Source organism: Manacus vitellinus, unplaced genomic scaffold (assembly GCF_001715985.3).
Source record: "Manacus vitellinus isolate BGI_N305 unplaced genomic scaffold, ASM171598v3 scaffold_52_pilon, whole genome shotgun sequence".
In the NCBI taxonomy this organism is placed as follows: Eukaryota; Metazoa; Chordata; class Aves; order Passeriformes; family Pipridae; genus Manacus; species Manacus vitellinus.
In genome coordinates, this window is record NW_021940628.1 from 1,329,362 (window position 1) to 1,338,734 (window position 9,373).

The window sequence follows — 9,373 nt, forward strand, 5'->3', positions numbered from 1 at the left end:
CAAGCTCCCAGACAGCAGGGAAGACTCTCCTGGAGCCTTCACTGAGCCAATGCTGTCATGATTCAGGTTCCTTACTCTTGGCAAGTCCAACACACGGATCCCAAGCGACACAAGGTCATTGTTATTTAAAAATACTAATAGTTAAAAAAAAAAAAAAAAAAAAAAGCCCACCAGGGCTTGGTTATAGTGATTTTTGAAGCCTGGTTCTGCTGCCCCAGAAAACCCCAGCTTTCTTTCCAAACAAAAGGAACAAGGTGGGGAGTTGCTGAGCGAGTTACGAGGAGCGTGTGCTGGCAGCTGGGGAGAAGATACAAGAATTCCCAACTGTGCCAATGCCATGGGGGGAGGAGGAACAGCCAACGCTGCAAAGTCTTCACTGGTTTTAGGAACAGGTATAACGAGAAACCGTAAGACAACTCATAGGAGAAAAGGAAGATGAGACATGACTGTACCTTGACAGCAGTGACAACTCTGAACAGTTTATTGCCATTTACAGAGTGATCAGATTTAAAGCTCACCTTAATTCCTGCTCCCCAATCCGCACGAGCATCTCTGTGGCCTTGACACAGTGCACTTCCAACACGCTCTGCATTCATCAGTAAAGCCAGTAAAGCTACACTCTGAAGCTCAGCAGCAAATTATCCCTTGGTCTCCTGGTACAACACACCTACTGAGTTATTCACACGAGCAGATTTAGCACCGAGCTCCAAGGAGGAGAAGGGATGGAAGGGTTAAGGGCCGAAACACAGCTGAAAGCTGAGGAGCACTGGATTGCTCTGGGATGTCTCATAGAACACTAATCACTTCATCTGATTTTAATTCCTGACACCAAATCAGCATATAGCTTTTCAAAGGAAATCTTGTCCTAGATTGCAAGGTAATCAATCACAATTAACGTGGAAACCAGCTTCTGCAACGCCGTCATGCCCCGTGAACCGAGAGGGAAGGACGGGGAAGGGGCTTAGAAGGATCTTTCAAGTACAGGCAGACAGGATAATTTGGGATAGGATCACTCTGTCGGTGTCTTCTGCACACCCAAGAGCAGACAGCAGACAGCCAGGTGTTTTGCTTCTCTTCCAGAGCAAGGGCTGAACAAGAGGGGGGGTTTTATGCCAATTCTACCACAAACATTCACCCAGGACCAGCCCCCTGAAAATCTCTTCCCCATTCATGTGCCCTATTCCAGGGGAGACACATTCTCCCCACAGGCTGCTAGAAACCACATTCCCAGGGAGATGCTTTTCCCTTAAGCCAAAGAAAACTGCCAAGAGGATGGTGCCAAACTGTTCAGTGGTGCCCAAAGACCAGACAAGGAGTAATGGCCATAAACTAAAACATTAAAGTTCCATCTCAGCATGAGGCAGAACTTCTTTCCATGGAGGGTGTCAGAGCTCTGAACAGCTGCCCAGGGAGGGTGTGGAGTCTCCCTCTCTGCAGACATTCCAAACCCACCTGAACAACCCCGTGTCACCTGCTCTGGGTGACCCTGCCTTGGCAGGGGGTTGGACTGGGTGATCTCCAGAGGGCCCTTCCAACCCATGATCCTGTGAAAACTGTTCTGGGTGCACATGCCCAGAGAGAAAGTCTGATCCAGCAGGGAGAGCATTAGCCTGGATTCTGAGCTATGGCTTTGAGCACCTCTCTGAAGGTTTCCCATGTGCCCACCCACAGGAGAGGCTCCAGAGATGTGGGGAACTGCTCATACAAGCCTTGCTGGTCTATCACGATAGCCTGAAAGACTAGGAGATACTTTGATACTTAAATGCTTCCTATCACAACACTGTTCAATTGTCCACATATAATTTAAAGAAGAAAATTAATGTTCAACTCTGCTGTATGCAGCAGCTGCCCCAAGTCCTTCCCAGGGGATCCGAAGCACTGCAATCACCACAAATGACCCACAGAACAGTAAGTAAAGGAGTTTGGGGGATTTTATAATAAAAAAATAAACCCTCCACCCACCCACACAGTCCAAGGGGCAGGACTCCAGGACTTCTCAGAACACCGACACAACACGTGCAGCCACAGGACATTAAAAAAAAAAAAAGGGCAGTTTCTGGAACACATGATCACACTTGGTAAACTGGCCTTGAATGGGAGTCCTTTCCTTGATTAGCCATGCAAGCTCCAAAGTCAGAGATACTCAGTTTGAAGAAAGAAAACCCCCAAGTTGTAACTAATTCCAGCACTTCCACTGTTTCAAAGGATCTTCTGCACAGAGATAAGAACTTTTGTTCAAACCCTTCCACCAGGAACGCGGCTGAGGGGAGACCACCTCCAGCCTGGCACTGGTTTAATTATTTACATAGAGTTAATGAATACCAGACTCTCCTCCTAAACTCGCACAGGGTGCATAGTCCTACAGTCATTTGGACTTTAAATCCATCATCAGACTGTTATGAAGTACAAAACTCCAAACAAGCCAACAGGAAGGAGCCCACACAGAGACCAGAGCGAGCCCGGTCAGCCCCGGGACCCTGGTGGAGTTCAGGTGGCAAAGCAGGACAGTCCAATCCCTCCAACGTAATTCCCACCTAGCACAGTAACCTGGAAGCACAGGAGACATTTTGCAACCTAACTAGTGAGTTTATCTCATGGAAACAGGGGCCAGGCAGAAAGCCACACGTTTGAAAGCAGGTTACTCCACGCTTTTGCCTCTGCTCTCCATACCTAGAGAGCCAAGGACAACAAGAGACACGCAATTAAGATGATTTGAGTTGGAATATTTCCCTCATATCCAGCAAAGCACTGAGACATGGAGGCAGATCCATCACCTGGCCTGTACTCAGGTGTAGCTGATCCTGTCCTGCAGCAGGACAGGGGGCTTGATGACCTTTCCAATTCACATCCAGACCTCTGTTCAACAAGGAAAACATCACCACCAACAAACACAACACCGGCAAGGAACCAACAGCAAGATCTGCCAGGCAGCACAGACCACGCTGCACATCCTCCTCACCAAAAAGATCTAATTCAGTGCTGAAACCCAAACCAGAACGGGCATTTTCAGAGCAGGTGCCCTCCCTCTCCCGTGCCTTGTGCTGCCCAAACCACTGCTGTGGGCACTGATGGTGAGAAGGTACAAACCCCCTGCCTGCATTCCACCCGTGTTGTGGCCCGGCCTGAGCGTTTCCCAGAGCTCAGTCCCAGCTGGGGCAGAGCAGAGCAGGACCCCCATCACGCCTGGAGGTGCAGCTGGAGCTGTGGCCTGGACCCAGCTTCTCAAACATTCTTGCTGGTTATTCACAGGCAGGGTGCCAGAACGTGCTGACATCAGAAGGGAAAGGGTGACTTTCAGGGTTTCTCTCAGTCAGACCTGAATGAAATTTCACCAGTGCGTGGAGGGGGGGGAAAGTACTTGTTTAACCCATTCATCCTCCCCCAGGGGAAATTCCAGAGTCCTCCAAACTTCAGAAGTTTCTCTCTGAGAGAAGAGTCACAGAATCTCTCAGGATGGAAAGTCACTGCTACCTTCGGCCACGGTCTGACACTGGTGACCACCAAAACCCTCTCTCCTCCCAGCCACATCCAGGCTGTCACCATCACATCCCACCAAAATAAAGTCACCTTTGGTCCCCTCTGGTTCACCACAGAGCCAAGTGCACCTACAAAACACAGGGCAAGCAGCAGCTTCTGCTCCACATAGAGAAGTCGACTGCATCAGGTCGACACAGATTCTCCAAAAACTACTCCCCAGGTCTGTATTGCAGCTTCTTGAACCAATTTGGGTTTAAGGCTAATTATCAGGTGAAAGAGGAAGTTACTCAAGTTAAAAAAAAAAAAAGGGGGGGGAGAGAAAAACAAAATAAAAAGTTAATAGCAATTGAATTTGTCCTTGAAAGAGTTTCAATTACTAGAGCTGACTTAAGGAAATAATGACATGCTGGTTATTGCATGAAATGCCAATAACTGTAATGGAGCAGCAGCTTTTTCAGAGTTATTTACACAAACTGATTTTTCACGGGAATTTCATAGGAATTAACACACACACTCTAAATCTCCACTCTCTCACCCTCTCATAAAGAAATTTCTTTACCACACCTACAGAATGAACCAAGCCCCTTCCTTATTTGCTCCTACTCACTTTTGCCCCTTTTTTCTCCCAGAAAAAATAAAAAAGAACACAATTAGAAAATAGATTCCAGCTACAGTTATCATTTTACTCTGAGCACATAAAGCAAAAGAAATATTTGCTGAGAAATTCTAAAGCAGCTTTTATGAAGTTTACCTGTCGTTATGCAGCATCCTTTACATGTAACTACAGAAAGCTCATGCCCACGTCGTGTAAACACTTACTGAGCTGTCAATTAAACTCAGAAATACTCCAGAAAGTCACTGTGGCAAACCTGGAAATGCTCTTGGGGAAAAAAAAAACAACTCAAAAATGCTCAAGCTGCAGGACTGAACTGCTGAGTTACAACACTGGGAGTGCAGGTGCATGGAGGAGTAAGAACTGGGAACCCCTCCCTCATCCATATGTTAATATACATTATCATCTGATTAAGATGTGGAACTGGTAAAATATGTACAGGAGCTGAGTCCTGAGAGAAGCAGCTCCTCCTGTTCCAGGCCTGAACGCTGCTTTAAGCACAAAACTACATTATAAGGGTTTATTCAGCTAAAACCAGGGAGGAAAACTGGTCTCAAATCACAGGATGAGCCTCAGAAGATCCATATCCCACTCTCCACCCTGTCCCAGCCCTGGGGCCTCACCTTGGCACGTTCCCCCAGGAGCATCTCAGCTGCTCCCACTGAGGAAAAGTCGCTGTGAGAACTTCAGAGCCCACATTCCTCCTCTGAGCACCAGGGAGAAACAAAAGGCTGCCTGAAACCCAGTTCCTGCAGAGCCTCAGCCCGAGGAACCGCAAGCGGCAGAGATGACTTTAAATTTAGGATTGGAATTTTACTGGAATCGGTTCAGGAACACAGCACGGTCCTCCCGAGCTCCCAGAAAGCACACCCAGCCTCTCTTCAACTGAGGAACTTCCCTGTTTTCCAGCCACTGAAGGGGAAAAAAAAAAAAAAAAAAGGCAGCAGCTCCTCTGGTGTCACCCCAGAGCAGGCAGGAGGGACCCAGACACAGCAGTTGTGGTCCAGTGTGCCAAAGAAAACAGCTTTTTTCCTCCAATCCCACCTGTCATTCACTTCCAGCTGGAGATTTATGGCTCTGGCTAACAGACATCCAGCACAGTTTTCCCACTGCACATTCATAACCCCCGGATAAATTAAAGCCTGAACTTTCTCAAATCAGCACATGACACAAAAAAAACTTCAGCAGGACTCCTCAAGAACTTATTTTCCCAGCAAAGAGGCATCCTTCCTTTCTTTTCCGCCAGAACATAAGGGGAAATATTATTTTCCATCCCTGCTGATGGTTTAAGGACTCTTCCAGAAGAAAAAGCCAGTGGCCATAAGTGCAATGCTAAATACTGACAAGTTTATCTTTTCCATCCTCCCTCCACCACTTTAATGCCTTCAGTTTTTGCTTTGCTGTCTCTGCTCCTTGAGAGAGTTTCCAACATTCCTGGCAGGAATTGGGCAATGGCACGCTGATGAGCTTTTCCCCAGAGCAATCCATCACACAGTAGTTGCAATTCAAAAAAAAGAAACCAAACTGACTCGACAAAGAATTTCAAATACGCCGAGTAAAAACTGGAAAGGGCATCTTTCTCCTCTAATATTTTAATTACTGAGAGCACAGATGCAAGAGGGTAAAAAACAGGATTTCTGACTGGTGGTGTTCCTTTGAAAAGAGTAGGGAGAGAAAAATGGTGGAAAAGTCGTGTATGAGGTAACAGATAAAGCCAACAGCTGCACTGTTTAGCCTAATTTTAGACATTATTTTCTCTCTGAAGGAAAGCTGCTGGGTTTTTTTTAATACAGCCTTCATGGAACAGGGTCTCACTTCTGTAACACAGTACTCATTGACCAGAGTTCTCAAATAAGTCAACAGAAAAAAACCCAAAGTATTATGAACACAGGAAGCTGATGAGAACAGCAAGACACAGCTTTATAACAGCACATTTGATTCTCATGCCTCCCCCAAGCCCAGTTTCTAATATTATTTAAGAACAGGGAAGAAGCTGTGCCAGCTTGTTGAAGGAAAACAGGAAGTTTTCCTGTTTTCAGAAACAGGAAACAGAAGTTGCAGCAGGTAAAAGGAATTAAACTGGACAGTTTTAGGAAACTGCTAAGCAATCTAGCCAAAAAAAAAAAAAAGGCCTGAAAGTCAACCATAAAACCTTCCAGAAAACACATTTCCGTCTTGCAACCAACAACATGATTACAAGAGAGACACCAAAGGTAGAAACCCTTCCCTAACCCAGAAAATAAATAAGGATTCACAGAGCAATTCAATTAAACTTCATAAAAGGCAGTAGGCAAGCCTTGCTAACCCCATTTCACCACAACAATCAGGTGGTTTGTCCCAGGTTTCCCAGTAAACCGGGGGTGATAAGGGCAGGAAAAAATAAAAGCTCCAGCTGAGAGTCAGGATTGAGGTTTATTGTCCTGTATCCTACACACATCCTGCCTGAAAACACTGGAAACCTCAAAATTGGGCATCAAGGAGATGATACTGCAGGAAACAAGAGATTTTAAGAGAATCAGGTAACTCTTAGTTTATTTCAGAGAGTTTAAAAAGACAAAGCAGCAAAACCTCCAGTGTCCACACCAGAATTAACAAGACCTTAACAACAACAACAACAACAAAAAAATCAAACTAGCACAATATTCCTGCTTTTTCTAAAACAGCCAAGCCCTAAAATCACTCATTCAGAGAAAAGAAGATGCACCACACTCCTCTTTGTTGGAAAGCTCCAGTGCACAGCACACAACTCGAGGGCTCCTGACTTTACAATGCAAAGCAAGGAAAAACCCTGCACGAGCCAACAGGAGCCAGGTCCCAATTTCCCATTCCAAGACATCACAGCTCATTGGCAGCACAGAGCCATTTGGTGCCAATTTAGTTTAAAAACCATATTTCCAACAACATTTTTCATGCCTCACTTGCTACTAAAGTTGAAATCTAAGTCAACAAAAAAGAGCTATTGTATGGCAACAGGCCCAAAAGCCTTTTTTTTTTTTTTTTTTAATTAACATGATTTTTAAACTGCTTTCACTGAACTTTAAAACAGAGGCCCAGAGATGTCAGGGCACCTATGGGGAGGTTATCCAAGATGTCAGTGTTTAATGTGATCCAAAGGCTGCTCCCATTACAGGAGACACTTTGTTGTAGCCCAAGCACGTGCCACAAGAAATGCCCATCTATTAAAGGCAGGGAAATCCTTTCACTCAAGCAATTTCCTTTAAATCCCAAGACACTGGGGAAAACAGTGTATTATTAAGGGCTGCCACATGCTCTGAAGGGAAGGGGGTGGAAACAAATCCATGGGAGAGCTGGAAAAATTGAAAACTAGAATCCCTGGCCTGGTTTCTTACGAGTCATTCCCACAGCAAACCACGGATTTCTCATCCCACACAGCCATCCTGATCTCTTGATCCTACTCTGTGTTTCCCAGCTAGAAAGGTCATCCAGAAAAAAACACAAAGTCCTCTCTCTCAGTCCCCAAAAATGTGGAGCATCCTTGTCTTCACTGGGCTCCCACTCAGCACCACCTCCCCGGGACAAGCTGTGAGTAAAGTTCCATCAGGGTTACTCCCCAGAGCCCACCTGGTGCAGTGACTACGCTCACTTTACTACAGGAAACACTCCACTCAAACAACTTTCACGCCAGAAATTACTTTGCCTTTTTTTTGAGCAGCAAAGCGACGAAACCCTCCTTAAGGCATCACTCAGGACTCCCGAGGAGCAGCAGGAATTAAAGGCACCCTCCTGCTTCTCGTGCCCAAACTCGGGTTTACGACCCCAAGGATTCCTGAGTGGAGGAACCCCGTGCTCTTCCCACATCCTCTTCTCCCAGCCAGCACCAGGAGATGTTCTCTGTGGGGTTACTGTCAGGTGAGTCCCCCTCTGCTCCTGCTCTCCCAGAGTTTCTCAGAAGTTGGGTGGGAAGGACCCGCTCTGCTCATCGCTGTGCAAGACAAAGAGAAGACACAAAGCTTTTAAATTCTCCCAACCCATGGAATTTAGGAGTACACAGCCCAAGGAGGCTGTAATTTAGGGCTGAAGTATTATTATTAATCAACCGTTTCTTGTGGGCAGCCCAGATGACACGTGGAAGCTTTTTTCATTAGATAAGTTCTTTTTCCAGCAGGAAAAAAAAAAAAAAAAAGGAATTGTCAGTTTGAGTCCAATAATCCTTGGCACAAAAAGAGTTGGGGGGAAAGTCATTTGGTTTTTGGGATGGGGGAGTTGTTGGTTCGCTTTTTATATGCACTGTTTGTACCTCATCAAGTTCAACTAATTCTCAGAACAACTATTCATTAATAATTCCAGTTTATGGGGCTGCTTAATCAGATATTATTAATTCACAACATATCAGCAGCTCGTGGAATCAAGTGAAATTCGTTTTCCAAGACAAAATAAGCTTCTTTTCCAAATTTGTACCAGAACACTGACAGAAGTGAACTGTAGGAAAACACCTGCTTGAAAAGTTCAACCAGTATTTTAGCACACGTTTTATCTAAACTGAGACTTTTCAGGATACACAAAGCACCTTACAAGTACTTTGCACTTACAACTATGACATTTGTCCAAATGTATTGCAGGAATATGTGACCATATTGCCAAGGAGCTGAAATCTTCCCTGAGGATACTGGAACACTCACTACCAGTCACCACTGGACAGTTTGATGGCCCCAGCAGAGAGATTTGCTCTCTTGGAGAGCAGAATTCCAACCCGACAGAAAAGCCAACCCAGAAACTCAAGATGCTGCAGCAGACGGTGCCTTTGGTAATAAAGGAACAAAAATTAAGCCATTTTCAGATCAGCACAAGAGAAGTTCCGAGCAAGAAGGGAAACTCTGCGTGTCACCCCACATGGTATCAAATGTCTCCGACCCCAGCCTGAAGTTGGAGCAAAGTACACAGAATGAAAAGGGAAGTTTCAGTCCCACACGAGGCCACGACGGGCCTTGGAGATGCACATCTGAGCACGGAAAGGAACCTGGTTTTCATCAAGGTTTCCAGATACAGACACAACCACCTCTTCTCCCCGTATCTAAAATGTCTGATGTATACACTGTATTGCGTTCACCTCGTTTTCTGGCTACCTGTACTCCAGCAAACAGAGAATTCTACACCTACAATGACAAAGACAGTTCTCAGGTTTGTTTTTCTTAGTTTCACTCCTCTGAAAAGCCAAGAGTTGTGACACTACTGAGCCTGACCACAACCAGCACCTGAGTGTCTGTATTAAGTGCCTTTATTTATGGAGGGAAAGAGACACATCAGTGCTCACTCAAAGTAAGT

At 45.6% G+C, this 9,373-nt stretch overlaps 1 protein-coding gene across 2 annotated transcripts in view; it reads right to left on the bottom strand.

Moving 5' to 3' along the window:
• The window catches only part of ARID1A (AT-rich interaction domain 1A), a 54,443-nt gene extending 45,600 nt beyond the window's left edge, over positions 1–8,843 (bottom strand). For both annotated transcript variants that reach the window (XM_018081294.3, XM_008920535.3), the window contains exon 1: positions 8,641–8,843. The gene's annotated coding sequence lies outside the window, so the exon portion shown is untranslated. The remainder of the gene's footprint in view (positions 1–8,640) is intronic.
• Positions 8,844–9,373: the final 530 nt, after the last annotated feature.